This window comes from Adiantum capillus-veneris, chromosome 27, assembly GCF_014529385.1.
Source record: "Adiantum capillus-veneris isolate H3 chromosome 27, ASM1452938v2, whole genome shotgun sequence".
NCBI classification, from domain to species: domain Eukaryota; kingdom Viridiplantae; phylum Streptophyta; class Polypodiopsida; order Polypodiales; family Pteridaceae; genus Adiantum; species Adiantum capillus-veneris.
The window spans coordinates 64,212,636-64,230,924 of NC_140957.1; the positions used below are offsets into that span (position 1 = coordinate 64,212,636).

An 18,289-nucleotide genomic window follows, 5' to 3' on the forward strand; every position below is an offset into this window, starting at 1 on the left:
GTCTTCACTTTATATAGAGCCATGCAGTAGAGCCTGTTCACATATCGGGCTGGTTGCGAACATGTTGGCAACCAGTAACTAACCCTATTTGAGTTCTCGTGGGCATTCTGAATTTCATGCCCAGCTTGTCTTTTTTAACAGGGTTTATGTGCGCAACACTATTTTTGAGTGCCGGTGGCACCGGTGGTAGTGAATGCCAAGAATCGTGCTGCAAAAGTGAAGTTGTGCTTGTCTTTTTCTGCAGTTGCCGTATTGCTCCTGCCCCATTGCATGGAGCGAGCTCATAACCAGTACGCAACCAATACGTAGAAATTTTGTGTAAACTTAAATAATTTGCAATTGATTGCGAACATGTTTGCAACCAGATCCATGTGAACTCGCTCTTACATACTAACATATTGATTCATAGTGCCATCTCCTATGCAGTATATGGTTTCTCTCTTTTGGGCTTTGATGTATCATGCTATTGCCCGGGGTCGGCACTAACTCCCATGTGTGCAGAGGTGGTTAGTGGTAGCACCCTTCTAGCTCGGTCTTTTCTGGGTGTTGTAACAGGTGATAGGCTTCCCTATAAAAAGCCTGATTGTATGAACTCTTATCAGCTTTGGTCATTTCATTTCCCTAGTGTTTGTTTGATGCCCTGGCTCTGTCTTACTAGGCATGTGCTTGTAATTCTTTTTTAGCTTCAATGTATCATCACTAACAGTGTGTGATATTGCAAAAAAAAAAGAAACTCAATACCATCGAATATTCCCTCCCACTTCACTTGCGAGCGCTTTCCTAGGCCTCCTCCTGAGCCTTCTGTGCTCCTGGAATCACCTCGCCACCTCCTACCCTCCTCTGCCTATGCTTAGTGTATTTATGAGACAAACTTATAATTAGAATGGAAGCCAACAACATAGATGAAACTCAAGACTAACGTAGGTCAAAAAGATGTTGATAGTTCACCTTTGAAAGGTGACGTGTGTACCAACATCTCTCTCTCTCTCTCTCTCTCTCTCTCTCTCTCTCTCTCTCTCTCTCTCTCTCTCTCTCTCTCTCTCTCTCTCTCTCTCTCTCTCTCTCACACACACACACACACACACACATCAAGTAGCTCACGCCTCTTGGATAGCGTGGAATTATGCGATCCACTTTCACTCCATCTTCCTCTCATCGTACTTGTGCTATGCTATCAGGCCCCCTTTGTCATGAAAAAACGATCATCCTTCAAACATCATAGTTGCAACTTGCATTTAGTGATTTTAATCAAAGTTGTTATACAATATTTATGGGATGCCACCATCTTAGGCCAAATCTACCAACCATTTTCATAATCCCTTGAGACAGGGCACATATTTGCTAATAATAGGTTGCCTTGACAAAATATTCTCTTGTAGATCAAATTGTTTCCACACCATCTCATTGAGAATTTAAGAGTTAGAAAATGCTAATAATAATAACACTTTGAAAAGGTTTTTAAAAGAATATATGGAATGCATTATGTGCACACATGTTGTCCAATCAAGAAAAGAAAATACCATGTATATGTGAGATGTCGTTGTATGTTATGTGTTTGAATGACCTTTATTTTGTAAGATGTTGTTGATTGATTGATACCAATTATGTTTCAAGTAGTATTCATATTAAAAAACAATTTCAAAAATTAAAGTATCAATGTACCTTTTTTATTAGATTGTAGCTAGCTCTCAAAGCTTTGTAGTAGCTCTTCTTGAAGTTGCTCCCAAACATCCATGACCTCACCACACAATTGAAATTTGGAGTTAGCCAATGTATTAAGAAAAATAATTTCGATTGTAACTCTCCAAGATGCAGAGAGGTATTTTATGTGCATAGCATGGGTGGAAGATCTAAAAAAGAGGAAGGCCATTGCAAAGGAGCACCACTCTCTTATGCTTGGGGAAAGGTAAGAGAGCATGATGCTTTCATACTGTTTGTTGATCCTAGCTCCACCCACAACTTTATTTCTATTGAGCTAGCTATTAAGCTAGGAATTTGTGACTTCAAGATGGGGGATGTGGTAAAGCAGATGTAGCTTTCAAAGGGCAAGAGGCCTCAATCACTAGAAGTTAAGGCTCCATGTGCAAAACTATATCGACAACTCATTGACAAAGAATATTTCTTCATCTCTCCACTCAAGCATGGAGTTGTTATCCTAGGGGCACCATGGTTTGATTGCATGACTACCACTATGAAGTTTCCTGAGAGAAAAGTCCTCTTTTCCTATAGAGGCAAGGATATTGTACTTGATGTAAATATTGCAGGCAACGCTATACCACTTGTACAGACTCAAACTTTACATGGATTTTGTCAAGGAGTCTAAGAATGATGCGCGTGTTTCTAATGAAGTCAAAAATGAAACTAAAGAGGTGTTAGAATTCTCTAATTTCCTAAATGAGTTTTAAGATGTGTTTCTAGGGAGCTACTTCCCACAATACGATAAAGATGATCATTCCATAGAATTTCTACCTCATAGTTCACTTCCTTATCGAGTCTCACTGGCTCAACAAGAGGAGATTATGAGGCAACTGAATGAGCTTGTGGGAAAACGGATGGTCGGGCCTAGGTCATCTCCATTTTGTTCACCAATTTTACTAGTACAAAAGAAAGATGGTAATTATAGAATGTGTGTGGACTATGGGACCCTTAATTGGATAACTATAAAGAATAGATTTTGGCTCCTAGGATAGTATATCTATTCAGTAAGCTACAAGGGTCCACCTACTTTAGTAGAATATATCTCAAAAGTGATTATCACTGATAAGGATTGTGCTTGAAGATATTAAAAAGACGGCCTTTTGTACAACCTTTGGCCTATATGAATTCTTGGTACTCTGTTTTGGGCTTACCAATGTGCTAGTTACCTTTAATTGAATGATGGAGAGGCTCTAGTTTAGATCTCATCAAAGCTTCATGGGAGTGTTCTTTGACGACGTTATCATCTACTCCAAGTCTATTGAGGAACATAAGTAGCATCTTCAGGTAATATTTCACATTTTGAGAGATAATAAGCCTCTAATAAGCTTTATATTAGTCAAAAGAAAAGTGAGTTTTTCTTGATGGAGATTCAATATAGGTCATATTATCTCCCAAGTAGGGATCTAAATGGACTTTGAAAAGGTGGAGGTGCTTAAAGGCTGGCCTATATCAACGAATATACGTGAATTAGAAGCTTTTATAGGAATGTGTGCATACTACAAATGCTTCATAGAAAAATTGTCATGTCGTTCATAACAAGGCCATTGTATGATTCCACTAAAAAGAACGTTAAATTTGTCCACCTCATTTGTAGACAAACTAAATTAAGTGATAAATAAATGAGGTGGGCAAACTCACAATTTAACTTTCATATTGCTCACATAGTTGGTAAGCACAATCAAGTGGAATGATGCTCTTTCACAAAGACCAAGGGTGAATGTTGTATCAATAGCTACTCACAATGATCTATCATGTATGATAAATGAGTATGCTACAAATCTAGACCTCAAAGATATAATGTTTGTTATTGCATTGGGGATGAAAGAGGAACCATACAATGTGCAAGATGGTTATCTGCTCTATGGAAATATGTTATGTGTTACACATAGCTTACTAAAAGCGTGTACAAAAATCTCATGTTCCACGTGATGCGGGACCTAGTGAGAGTGCGTGGTGCGCAGAATGCATGTGTGCATGGTGAGGTGCGGGAGAGGGGAGAGGAGAAGCGTGCTATGTGGGTGGAGCAACCTCCAAGGAGTGGGGATCTCCTTCTTATTTGGTATATAAAGAATAAGGTTAGTGCGGTTAGTGGGCAGCCAGACATCGAGCGTCCAGCCCCAAGAAAAGGCACAATGTGTAGAGTTCGCAACGAAAGGCAACGTCTTTTCACATAGACATAACAATGAAGAGCATGCGCAGAGAAGAGAAGAGAGAGAGAGGGGATAATACACGAGTGGAGCAAATGAAAGAGAGTTATCATCATCATTTCATGAGCCTTATAAAGGCAATTACAACAATAGGTTCACACCTAGGTGCCCAAGTTGGGTTGACGCAACAATCGCTCTCTTCAACCAAACTTGGAAAAGTCTTTATTATAACGCCCCCTAGAACTAGACACACTCTCATGACACACAGAGTTTTAGGTTTACTCTCAACCACGAGTTTTTGGTATACCCATAAATCATGAGTTTAGGTTTTCTCACAGTCTAGTGCTACTACTGAGCTACCATCATGCAACGTTTATGGTTTACGCCCAAACCCTAAAGTTTTTGGTATACTCTAGCTAACCTCGCGTTTAGGTTTACCCATTAACCGCATGAGTAGTGATGTACAAAGAATGGGACTTTTCACAAATAGTGAGGGAAGGTCTTACCATCGGCGTCATCATACTCATTGAGGCAATGTCTACTCCCTTTACAAAAGATTCATTGAGAGACATCTAGACAAAAATTTTCATCATAATTATGGAGATGACTCATAGGGTTTTATCCATATTGTTTGACATATTGTAGTTTTTTTGTGTGTGGTTACAAATAGTCCTTGCATCAATAAGCTTGAAAACCACTAAGTCCATTGCATATGAACGTTAGATCTGTTTGCAAAATAGAGAAAGCAAGTGAACAAACTCTAAGGGAAAACACAAATATATGTAACTCAAAGGAGCAACTAATTCTATTGTAGTGGAATAGTACAAATGAGATATTCCTACTAAGGCTATCAAACTCCTCCTTTGTGTATTCATCGAGCTTTGTGTGGCACTTGGGAATGACTTCAAAGAAAACAAACCTATTGATCTTGCTCACGGGAGCCCATTTGGCAAGGATGACGGGGTCAACCACCTAACATCAAATCTCCTCATCACGGCCATTGTTGCTCTTGGAAGACCTGATGTGCTTCTTGTATTTCAGGTGAGTGTAGAGGCGAATTACCTCCACAAAAGTTGTCTTGTCATTTGAAGAGCACACCACTTTGCCTTTGATTCTTTTCATGGCCTTGACTTGCAATTTTTTAGGAGAAACCCTGAAGGGTAATCCAAAACCTTGCATTTTGGTGAGAAGAGAAGGTCCTGCAAATGAGCTTGTGCCCAGCTTCTCTCCTCAGAATCTCATCTATAGCATGGACATTCTTGAACGTGAGGTCATGCATGCCCTCGCCATTGCTGCCAGCCCCGGGGCGGTCACTTTTTAGAATGTGTATGATATCACGTGAGTTAACCGGAGAGGATTATTAAAAGACCAAAATGTATAAAATTGTATACATACAGAGGGGGGTGGGGGTTTTTTAAATAGGCTCACAGTGTAAGTATAGTATGTATATTGGGGTATTATTAATTACCTCTTAAACGCACGTGATATAGGGGTCTTTTGATAAGTGACTGCCCCGGGCTGCCAGCTTCCGCCGCACTACTTTGATAACCTTCAATGCTTCCCATGAGTAGTCCTATGGCCCATGCTCAGTGCTATTAGCTCTGATACCACCTATAGATCTTGCAGCGGAAGGCAAAGGCTTCTCGCACAGACATGACAATGGAGTGCATGTGCAGAGAAGAGAAGAGAAGAGAGAGAGAGAGAGAGAGAGAGAGAGAGAGAGAGAGAGAGAGAGAGAGAGAGAGAGAGAGAGAGAGAGAGAGAGAGAGAGAGAGAGAGAGAGAGGATAACACAGGAGTGGAGCAAATGAAACAGAGCTATCATTATCATTTCATGAGCCTCATAAAGGAAATTACAACAATAGGTTCACACCTAGGTGCCCGAGTGGGGTTGACCCCAACACAATGCCTTTACCCTAACTATCTCCCACTGAAAGGCGAATGTGTCAATAAGTGGGTCCTACTAGCTAAAGTACTAGTATGTACAAGAAAACAAGTGAGAGACTCTCTCAACCTACGCCCTCTGGCTCGCTCATTCGATCTACATGCAGTCCTATTGGCTCTAGTGATAGACGAGCGTGCGTATCCATGCTAGAGACTACATGAAAATCCCGCAAACAACTCCATATGGTCTACATAGCTCCACAATACATCATGCTAGTGTTATTCACCATATGAAAAATAATCCCTATTGCAAATGCTCCCAGTGCAGCTTCTCTAACAAGTCAAACATGAGATGCCCGAATGCTAGACGAAATCTGCGCAACCTGGTTGTGCTAGCCTTCTCTACGCTATGTGCATGCAGTGCATCATCATGACTACTCATCACATATGGATGTGTTATTGCCGACACTGGGATCGCTATGTCCCTCTTATCCATAGGCAAAATGGTGTGTCATGGCATCAACTCATCAGCCTCTAGCATGAGCACATCAAAGAACTGGACGTCTGTCATCTTTGCTTGTGTCTTTAGGGAGCAGACCTGTTCTACCTCTGCCTGCATAGACTTTGACAACACATGTGTCTCACTAGATGAGTGCCACCCTGCCTCTATCTTTATAGTCTACTAGCATGTCTTGCACAGCTAAATTGTCTGTCTCGTGAGCATACTAGAGCTCACTCGTGAAGGCAACACGTCTTGTCTCTTGCTCAATGCATGCCAGCAACAAAATCAAGACTATGTCTTTTTAGACCTTAGATACATGCATAGGATATACCAAGCTAGTGAAAGCTCCCTTGGCAATCACTAGTGATCCACAATGCATTTGGAAAGACTTCTCTCTAAGTAGTGTTGTCTCAGTGAGATCAAGCTCTATCTCAACTGAGGAACATAGCGCACATGTTATAGGATATAGGATGCACCTCTGGGCAATGACAAGAAAACATCCCCTGCAATGTCAAATGTTGAACCATTCACCGAGTGTACACAACCAAAGCTCCCAATAGAAAAAGTGATAGAACAATCACGATGTGGTGTGACGTGAAAAATTGCATCCTCATTTAGCAAACCAGTGAGGAGAAGTGCCACCTCTCGAAGACATGTAAGCAGGAGGAACACTAAGGGTAAATGTGACATCAACGTCATTGGCATATGAAGCTACTGCTCTAGCATGTGTTAAAACATCATCTGCATCACACATACATCTCCGTTTTTGCCTCATACATCTGAAACAATGGCACCTAATGTGCCTTGTCTGACCACAATGCTAACATCGCATATGTCGGCAAGTGCGAGACCACCATCTCTCATGAGTCATGACAATTGACTCTGAACTATCACACATGTCTACAAAATATAGGTGCCAAGAAATCAAAACTATGGCGAGCACTCTTGGGAGAAAATAGACAGAGTTTCCCTTGTAAATTGAGAAAAAACTCAACCATAAACCGTTCCAAACTGGCAACAAAGTGGAGATCACTCGACCACTACACAATCATGAAAACCATTATCAATCACATCAAAACCAATGCTCGCATATGCAAAAAATAGCTCTACAATCTGCAATAAACAACATCACTAAACCAAGTGAATCAAATATGGGACAAACAGATCAACCAACATAAAGTGCATAACCATATATGCAAGTAGTGAGAAAACACACTCAAAACACATCCCATAAGAAAATTGCTTGCAAAGATCTGCAAAAACCTGTAAGGTGTAACATTTAATGGTCTAGTAACTTGTGTGTAGCGGAAAATAGCATGAACATAGTGAGCATTTCATTAGAATAGATTCCTAATGAGAATAACAAGAGTGCTTGGCTGGAGAGAGCAACAAAAAGTATAACACCTAGTTAGATAGCATGAACAATACTTCAAAAGAGAGAGAAATTAAGCAATTGACAACAGTTGAGGACCAGATTTGCATGGAGCCGGTCCCCCTTCCAAAAGGCTTTGTATTATGGTTTCTCCCATCAAGAGAGACATTTTACAATACAATTCTTTGTGTTCCTTCAATACTAGCCAGTGCTATGAAGATGGAAACTTCAAGCACTAAGCACAACACTTATTAAACACAACATCAATTCCCTCACGGTCTCAGACCCAAGACCTCACACACCTTCGAAGATGGTGAGAGCTAGCGGGGTATGAGAGTAGATTGAGAGGAAGAAGGAGTATTCTTACGAGATATACATCTCCTCACATAATCACTCATATTAGCATAGCTTAGCTTAGTAATTAGCATGGTAGAGGAGATGAGCATGCATTGAAGCTTGGCACTTGGTTGGATTTGCATCACAAAGCCAAGAGTTGTTGGTGTAGGCCTCCCTTCTCACAAGCTTGGAGTAGGTGGTAAGCTTTCCGTTAAAGTTTGAGAAGGGGAGGAGAGTCTTCTTGCTTCACACATGATCGTGTGAGTGTGTAAGTGAATAATGCCTTGAGAAAATCAGCCCCCCCTCTCTCTCTTGGTCGACCCCCCTTGCTGATTGCTCATGCTACAGCCCTATTGGACCTCCCCAGGCCTCGCCAATGGAAATTAAGCAGCATAAGTGATAGCCTTCAGACATGTGTCCCCCTTTCCCCTTTTGTGAGATCTTTCGCTAATTAAGTAATGCAACTAAACTCTCATTGGACCCCTTTGTCTCTTGGCCAATAGGAATCAGGCAAGCCATTGGGATGCTGAATGTTCATTGGACCCCTTGGAACTATGTCCAATAGTCTTCTAGCGAGCTTAATTCCTATTGGTTCTTTTATTAAGTGTTTTTAAGTTAATTAAACTAGACTTACTCTAGCCTAATTCTCATTGGTCCACCTCCAAGGCCATCCAATAGGATTTGAGTACACCTTGTGGGCATTTGGGCTAGGGAGCTGACATGTGTCCCTCTTTCCCCTTGTGTACAAAGGAAGCTTGTGTGTGTGTGTGTGTGTGTGTGTGTGTGTGTGTGTGTGTGTGTGTGTGAGTTTCTCTCTCATCCCCTACTTCTTGGGCTCACCCCCTCCTTTGTAGGCTTTGAGAAATACTTTTGGGACACACACAAAGCATCCAATTTCCCTAGGCTTTTGACCTTTGGACACAACCTTTGAATTTTGGAACCTTAGCATTTTGGAAGTCTTAATGGGCTGAACCTTAGAGTATTTTAAGCCCATTATTGCACATTGCTCTTTTGCAGATGCCCCCCCTTTGGATCCCTATTTTCCCTCCTTTGGATCCCTACTGTGGCCGGTCTTCTAGCTTAACCAATATTCTAGCTTTTTCTCCCCTGGCACTTCCCCATATTAAATGATCACTTTAACATGAGAAAATCATTTAGGAGAATTAGATATTGATTATTATGACATTACCTCTCTCTTGAAATCATAGTCGTCCTTGACTATGGGGTAGAGAAGATAAAGCATATTCATTAGTCCTTTTCCTAGCGGGTAGAGGATCCCTATTTTACCCTACGACATCGTTCCAGAATCGATGACTAGTCCATTTGGCGCTTGAGAGCCTAAGCTGCCGCAAGCATTTTTGCACATTAGTCCTATTGATCTTCCATAGTAGAGTGATAAGCTCTACTTGGAGTTTGGGAGACGTCGTCTCCCCAAACTTGATCTAAGCATGCATACTACTTCATTTTTGTGCACAATAAAGAAAAAGAGAGTCTTACAAGACCAAAAAAACCTTGTTCATTTTTAGCATTTGTACATTTTCTTACTCTTGGGAAGCATTGTAAGAATTAACAAAGTTTAGGTTATCCTTTAGTTGTATGGCTTGCATCCATCTAGCATCTTCAAAAGGATAATTCTTAAAACGTAATAAGAGATCGTCAGATAGTTTTACTGCCTCTTAGTACCTTGTCTTCATGTTGGAGAATGGACTCGTGCTGCAGCACCTCTTCTTGGTCCTCGATCTCCGGTGGGTCTTCAATAGTAGGTTCTTGAGGTGGCTCTCCTTTGTAAGGCTTTAATAGGCTCACATGAAAAGCATTGTGTATGAGCCAATGGCTGGGCAACTTGAGTTGATAGGCCATCTCATTGATTGGCCTAAGAATCTGGAAGGGACCATAGTATCTTTTTGCTAACTTAGCATAGTACTTTTGGTGTCCCATAGTATTCTTGCCTGTTGTGTGCCTTAATCGAGCCTTGGGACAAGCGCGATATGCATGCCCTTGCCCGTCGCACTTGAAACAACGGTTATCCTTGCGATAACGCTCAAGATCTTCAGGAGAGAGTTTATTTTTGCCTTTGTAAACTCCCTTCTCTTTAGCTTTGTTGGAATTGCCCTTAGGAGACTTTTGGACATTGTACTTCCCCTTAGGCTCATTGGAACCCTTGTTTTCCGTGGGCTTAGAATTTCTTTTAGCCCTTGTTTGGAAATTGATTCTAGAAGCCACCATAGTATGGTGTATAGCCGCTGATATGGTGTGTGGCCTTTGGAAGTTGACATACTCCGCCATTCCCTCAGTTAAGCCCACACAAAATTGTTGCTTTTGCTCTCCAAAATCCAACTTCTTGAAGACAGTGGCTTTGAGTTGTAAGTCCCAAACCTTGTCTACATATTTGTGAATGGATTCGTAGGGAGAGAGCTTCAAGCTTCGCCATTCGGTGAGTACTTTGTCTTTCGCATCAGTGGCCAAAAACTGCTTCATAATGGAAGCTCTTAAAGCTTTCATGTTCGTGGAGCTTCACCGTTGGCCCGTAGGCTAGACCACCATTGCCTGGTGGTCTTTTGAAAGTGCATAGCTACATGGTGTAGTTTAGAGGACTCCGTAAAGCCCTCATCTCCAAACGCCACATCGAACTGTTGGATAAAAGCCAAGACTTTGTCCGTAGCACCAAAGGTGCCATCGTAGGTAAGGAAAGAGATGCTCTTCCCTCCCTCTTTGAACTTCTTGAGCTTGGACGACCTCTTCCACGTGGCATAGGATTTCCTATGGCCTCTTCTTTTTGATGGTTCAAAGGTTGCACCATCACTTTCTTTAGAAGGTGAAGAATTTGAGGAAGATGGAGAAGAGGGTGACCTATTTCTCGCCTTAATCTTCTTTTCCTTCACCGTCACTTTCATAAGAGGAAGAGGATGAAGAATATGGAGAAGAGGGTGTCCTCTTTCTCGCCTTTTTCTTCTCTTGCTTTTTGTCATCCCTATTTGAAGTATGGTGTGGAGAAGTATGCGATGGTCTTCTCCGTTTTGGAGGTGATGGAAAGCGTTTAGCCCACCGTCTTTGTGGAGCCATCTCCGCCGAGGTGGCAGGAGACTCACTTATTTCTCGTTCCTTCGATGGGGGCTCTTGAATTCTCCTTTGAGAAGGAGATGTGTCATCAAGGAGAAAATTTCTGAGCCCTTCATATGGATCCTCTTCTTCTTCCCGAATCGGAGAGAGGCCTCTTTTGGAAGTCTTGCAAGGAGGCTTCTTAGGTACTCTCTCGTCATGGTAGGGAGCTTGGAGAATCCCATGAGCATGAAGCTGCCGTTGCACTTCACTTTGGAGGGATGGATTGCCTATGGCTTGTTGAAGCCTAGAAACAAGATAGTTAACAAGCATCAGGCATCATCAGTAGCTTGCTCATTAGCAAAATCAAAGTTATCAACATTAATTTCACTCTCTTTATTATTGTCAGCGATTCTAACAACTTTTAGGTGTAAACTTTTTAGGTGTACTTTGGCACTTCAAGCCCTAGTTGCTACTCCTCTTTACCCCTTTAGAAAAAGCACTCAAGCTACTGTACCCGTGGATCGAATACCATTAATTGCAAGGAATAGAAGAGAGGGTTGTTCAACACCAAAACAACACCGGCTCTTGTCAAGCTTCTAATAGCTCAATAGTGGTTAAGCCGTAGGCAAGCCAGGACACCACTATTAAGACCATAGCTGTTATGGAATTGATATCTTATTATTTATTGCAGCTGTGACAGGTGGAAAAGGCTTGATCGAGCTAAACTATTGCAAAAGGATATCATATTTTATGTACATTTTATTATTCAAGTGCTCTTTATGAGCTTTGGCCATTTATGACCGGCCGGCCAGTTTGTACTCACTTTGACCATTCAAGAAATCTATAAATGAAATACGTGCAAGAGGGAAATGGTCACTCTTGCACGGGGGGAGATTGCACCCAGTGTGTGTGTAGTTCTTCTCTCCTCTCTTCTCTTCTCTCTTGTCGTGCCAGGCGTAGCACTCCGCTCTTGGAGGTGCGCCTGCTCATGTTCTCTTTCTCTCTCTCGCACTCTGTCTCTCTCTGTTCGTGTATCTCGCAATTAGGCATCTATGTGGTTGCCAGGTATACATTTTTGTCGATTTATGGCTTGCTATGTGCTATTTCGAGTATTTTGCAGGGAACTCCACGCCTCCGGTTGTAGTAGTGGTATCAGAGCGAGGTGCTACGCTCCATGACTACATATTTTGACAAGTTGCAGCTAAGTATTTTGCTCTCCTATGCTTGTAGATTTTGTTAATCGCTTCAATTTGCAGTAATTATTGTTGATTGCATGATGTAAATAGTGATTTCTAGAATTAAAGAGAGCCCCTTCTTTGTTTTCATGATATAGCAATTGTTAGTATAATTATGTTGATTAAACATAATAATATAATGGATTAAACTAAATTATAAGGAGATACTCAATGAAAAAAAAAAACAACGCATTAATTCCTTTAGATTAGATGGAGAAGATGACTAAAATTAACAGAAGAAGGAGAGGAAGAGTCACCCGAGAATTTTGGCATCATAGGAGCCTCAAAGAGATCTTGCAGAATCTCGATCATATCCTTATGACATAGGGAAAGGGATTGTAGAGTGAGCTTGAATATGAGACTAAACTTGAAAGAAGAGTAGCTTGTAGTGGGAACCAACCCCCACAAACTTTCACAAGTTGCAAAACCGGTGTGTTTTTTTAATACTTAGGGGCAACGTAGACCAGCCTGCTGTCGCGAGTCCTCCTCAACTTAAGAAGCACGCTTAATTGAGGACATGAGCGCAAGGCGAGCGATAGCTGCCACAGTAACTACTGGAAATGACGGCTTGTCGTCCGACAACTTCAACCATCTGCAGGTGTACCGCATGCACGGGTGATTTCCCACTCTCACTTGCACTGCAACGCCTGCCAACCCCTTGTCATGCAGTGCCCACCAGTCCTTTACATGCGGTACTTCTACCCCAAATTTTTTATCACCAACCTCAGAAACACTACGGTCCACAGTGCCAAACGGTGGTGCTACACACTGCTTGGCTCGCTCTATTTCTATCTCTCTCAGTTCTCAGCTATCATGCAACCCCACAGCCCAACCCTCCCTCCACCGATGGCGTCACACTCCACTAGCGCATCCACTAACCTAATAAAAGTGGTGTTCTCCCCACCAACTCTGCATGCGCATATTGAACCCAAAAGGCGGCCGTTTAGATCACCACTAACTCTCTCTCTGTCTGTGGCCGCTCGACCAACCACCCATGCAGTGGTTTTCCCACTATTGCTCTCTCTTTCAGTCGTAGTTTTCCAGCCACTCCCTCCGTCAAGCCGCCATGCAGCCCTCATCAGATTGACAGCACTTTGTCTCTCCCTCTCCAACTGCTTTTCTTTCTCTCTCTCTCTCTCTCTCTCTCTCTCTGTGCGCATGCTAACACACACTTTCTTGCTTTAGATGGCAGCCACACCAGTGGCTTCACACACACATACACTCAGGCTGGAGACTTTTGTTTTTTAGAGTATAATTTTTCAATAAGACAGTCGCTTGCGAGAACTTTTCCCATCTCAGAAAAGCAATGTCAATTTCACCTTCAGTATCTACTGCTTTTAGAGCTGCTTCATCTCCAGAAAACTGATCGAAAACTACTAAGGCACTCTTATACAACATTATAGCTCCTCAAAATATTATAGAGCTGCTTCAGCATTCTGACCTGGTTCTTGGAAAGCTTCAGCTGCTTGAATGTGCAAGGCTTGGATCATCTTGAGCGACTAGTCTTTCCTTCAACTTGACATACTTGACAAAATAAGCGAGTGCTTCTTCAGCCTGTCATCCAAGAGACATTTGAACTGCATCTAATCAAAACAACTTGGCTTGCAAACTTTAACTACGGGCAGTCTTCCCTAAGTGTCGTAAAATCAGTTTGAGGTGTTCTGCTTGCTTCAAAGACTTCTCAAACTCGCCTTTATTGGATGCTGCTATTTCATACAGGCAACGGCATCCTGTAAACTTTGCGATTGTATCTTTGATGCGTCTGAGTATTTCAAATCCTTTTTGTACATATAACAAAGGCTTTGTTGACTCCTTGCGCCACTCTGCTAGTGTGGCACATGCTCCACCTATTCTCTATTATTCTTCAAGAGTCGTAGATGAGCGAGCAAAGTCTCAAGTGTTTGCAAGGTTTTTGGGTCTGCATTCTTGTCAAAAGCTAGCTTTAATTAGTTTATTTACTATATCCTTGAATTCTTGCAAAGCCTCTTCAGTTTTGGAACAAGAATCTTGAGTTGTTTCAGCTGGACTTTTTGGATGTGAAGCTACCAAGGCATCTGGCTTGGATAGCACGTGTTTTTCTAGACCGTGGATGTGGAAGCATCAGTAACTGTTGGTGTGGGTACCAAGCTTGTATATGCTGTGAGTGCCTAGGTACCCCAACGTGGCTGCCATAATGGTATGGAAATGTGTGGGCTTTGAAAAGGCACGATTGCCCATCCTGTAATCCTAGAAAACTACAAAGCTCTTCTCGTTCGTTCATGGTCTCCCTGCGCCTTGCGCGCTTCTGAGCAGACTCGAAGAGCTATAACAAATCCACGAACCACTAGTAGATTTTTGCTCAATGAATTAAGGCATACTATATGAATAGCGTGCCAAGATAGAATTGTTTTCAATACTCATGAAAAATTTAATTGCTTCTTGTCTGAGAAGCATAAACTAGGTCAAGTTCGTATTTGTATAGAAAGAACAAAGACTCGTGGACATAGGAGGTACTATTTGACACTAATCATAATATAATTTACAGTAGCTATCTTGTATAACTTAGACCATTCAGTTTCTTCATCATTTGTGTACATTTAGCCTTAGCAATCTTACACATTATATATATATATATATATATATATATATATATATATATATATAAGGGTGCATTGTACATATGTGCTCAAGTTGGGGTCAAGCTTGATCACCTTAGCACCTACCTGAGATTCTATCTCCCGGACAACGCTCGTTGCTGAGCATTCTCACGCATTGGTGATGGTGATAGTGATTTTCATCACAATATTAGGCTCTAGGTTTTATGCTTTCAATGGTACTTCAATTTGTTTTATTTTTATTTGTACCCAGGCATCAGAATAGATACACAAAGATTGTTCTCCCACTTAATTTTTACATTTTTAAGACGGTTAATATAACATTTCATTTTCTTTTCTCTCTCTTTTCCCCCCATAACCAAAGTGCGGGCCCTACCTTTGTATTCAATTGTCCACAACCGCGCAAGTCAATTTGAATGATATACATCCAAACACACACACACACACATACTCACCTGTCAATTTGAATGATATACATCCAAACACACACACACATAGTGTACATGTTCTATATGGTCTTTCATAGCTTGAAGCTAATGTTCATGGCTACGCGGTGTGAGATTTGTGTGTCTATATTTAAGGTGGCGATAAGCGCTGCTATGTCTCTTGGTATTTTTGTGTTTGTTGTATCCATTCAAAAATGACCATCGAAAGTAGTTCCTACGAAATTTTTCCTGAGAAATTCTCTTTGGACCAGAGTATTCATAGCAATATTTGTGATCGAGTTAGGGCTTGCCAAAAACAATTTTTCTAACTAAAGACAATAAGGGCACACCTAAAGCTTTTTTTGTTTTTAGGTCACAACTCAAAGATTTTCAAGTATTCACAAAACTTTGCCGATTTACGTGAAGAAAAGCATGGAATCTAGCCGATGTTTTGGTATTTTAACTACTTTCAATAACACTGGTGAAATTTTACTAATTTTCTTGCGACAACAATCAATGGGTTTATATATATATATATATATATATATATATATATATATATAAAATTAAAAAATATATATATATATATAAAAACTTACTCACATATACAGTCCACCTCACCGATATATGACACCCATCTGCACGACTTGAACTTTATGGCATCTGTACTTTGGTTTGTTCTACCTTGCATGACATTACTCAAATGATGAATTTTATTGTTGCCCTTTATTTTCAAGAACTTGTTTAAGCATTTGACGATTTGGATACTAGTCACTTCTTCAAACCGCCTCCAGGTACGTAATTTTATGTTGTTAATTAAGTATGCTAACTCTCTTGTCTACAACTCTCGATGTCTTTGTTGCCCCCATTCCAAAAGAGAACAACACAGTTACAACCCTCTCCAGCTTGTACGAGCATTCTATTTTTTTGCGACCCCCTAATCCGAATGGTCATTCTTTCAATTATAGCTCTCTATGCACGCACACACTGCTTCGGATTTTATTTCTCACTAATTTAAAGGATTTTTCATTATGATCATTTCTCATTAAGCTATACAGCTACTCATGTGAGCTAAGGTGCCCTAGGACAGTGAACAACAATTTGTAAGTATCCTCCAAATTTGTCTCACACATGTGATAAATGTTATATGCCTAGCCTAGTCCATTGGTCACAACCACACAGATTCGCCGATTTAGGCAGTGTGTATATACTCATCCTGGTGCAGATCCGTCGATTTAGGCAGTGTGTAAATGCTCACCTTGGTGTAGATTCGCCGATTTAGGAAACACCAGTTATCTGTGCAGATCCGTCGATTTAGACAGCACACTGACAACTTGCAAATTCACAATGGTAAATGCAGATCCGCCAATATAGGCAGCATTAGTGCAGACTTGCCGATCTAGGCAGCACGTTTAATTGGTGTAGATTCACCGGTTGAGGCAACAACGATCACAAAATCATGCTGCAGTGGCTGGCCACCACTGTAACTGGTACGATTTTGTTACCCGGGAACACAATGAAAGTAATTTGGATTTGGACTTATATTGTGGAATTGGATTGGGATTTGGTATCTGGTGATTATTATGGCAGTGTTTATGTGATGAGACTTGACATTATGAGATTAATGATAAGTGTGACCAATGATATCCTGATTCATCAGGGTATGACATATACTGCTTATTCTAGTGGTATGGGACACTAGAATAGGTAGTATGTAGATGACGGCAGGCATAAGCTAATGTTGTTTAGTTTCATAAGTTTTTCTTTTATTATGTGATTTTTTTGACACAACATACTAATCACTGTTTTTGACAAGTATTGTTTGCAGATTTTTATCTTCGCAACTGAGGACAGTTCCTTTCCAACGGAGAGGTATGTTATGGAATTGATATCTTATTATTTATTGCAGCTGTGACAGGTGGAAAAGGCTTGATCGAGCTAAACTATTGCAAAAGGATATCATATTTTATGTACATTTTATTATTCAAGTGCTCTTTATGAGCTTTGGCCATTTATGACCGCCGGCCAGTTTGCACTCACTTTGACCATTCAAGAAATCTATAAATGAAATACGTGCAAGAGGGAAATGGTCACTCTTGCACGGGGGGAGATTGCACCCAGTGTTTGTGTATTCTTCTCTCTTCTCCTCTCCTCTCTTCTCTTCTCTCTCGCTGTGCCAGGCGTAGCACTCCGCTCTAGGAGGTGCGCTTGCACATGTTCTCTCGCTCTCTCTTTGTTCGTGTACGATTTGATTATACGCTCACAGGTTTCGTCAGGTATGCATATTTGCGGTGTTTTGTTGTTTCTATCATGCTATTTGAGGTATTTTGCAGGGGCGCCATGCCTTCCATTTGTAGCAATAGCTCTCAACGGTGATGCCCTGTTAACTGCACAAAGACAAGCGCACTACAAGACTGAAAAATCCCTATTCTACTTACTCACATGCAATTAATAATACCAACCATTTATAGCTAGCTTGGTTTAGGAAATTGTACTACAGGGTATGATGCTTTCTATCGGAAGCCAAACTACGGGGGATATACCATCCTTTGAGAATGTGTTAACCCTCACGGCTCACGGACACCCCATCACCTACGACGGACGTGTATTATGTATTTGGTAGAGTCAGGTACCAGGCTTGTTGGACCAATAGGAAAAGGGTAAGAGTGATCGTCGATGAGAGGCGCACTCTAACTGGGACATTCAAGGGATTAGTTGGCTAAGCATGGGCGCCCAAGTGTGAATGGGGTGAGCTCCTATAAAAGCCAACTAAACCTAATTTTTACTCATTCTCTCATTTGTGCAATAGAAGAGTGCTCTTGCTCCATCTCCATATTCTTCTTCTTCTTCACCTCCTCGTGTGTGTGTGTGTGTGTGTGTGTGTGTGAGAGAGAGAGAGAGAGAGAGAGAGAGAGAGAGAGAGAGAGAGGGGGGGAGAGTGTGTGTGCGATCGAGCATTACGAAGGCACGACGGCGGCGAAGCGGTTGAGCGCGGCACGACTGCAGCTTCTTCTTCATCGCGGTGAGGAATCCACCACGAAGGCGAGCGTAGAGC

General features: G+C 41.4%; 1 pseudogene; it reads right to left on the reverse strand.

Moving 5' to 3' along the window:
- Positions 1-13,630: 13,630 nt before the first annotated feature.
- On the reverse strand, positions 13,631-14,957 carry LOC147422107 (uncharacterized; annotated as a pseudogene).
- Positions 14,958-18,289: the final 3,332 nt, after the last annotated feature.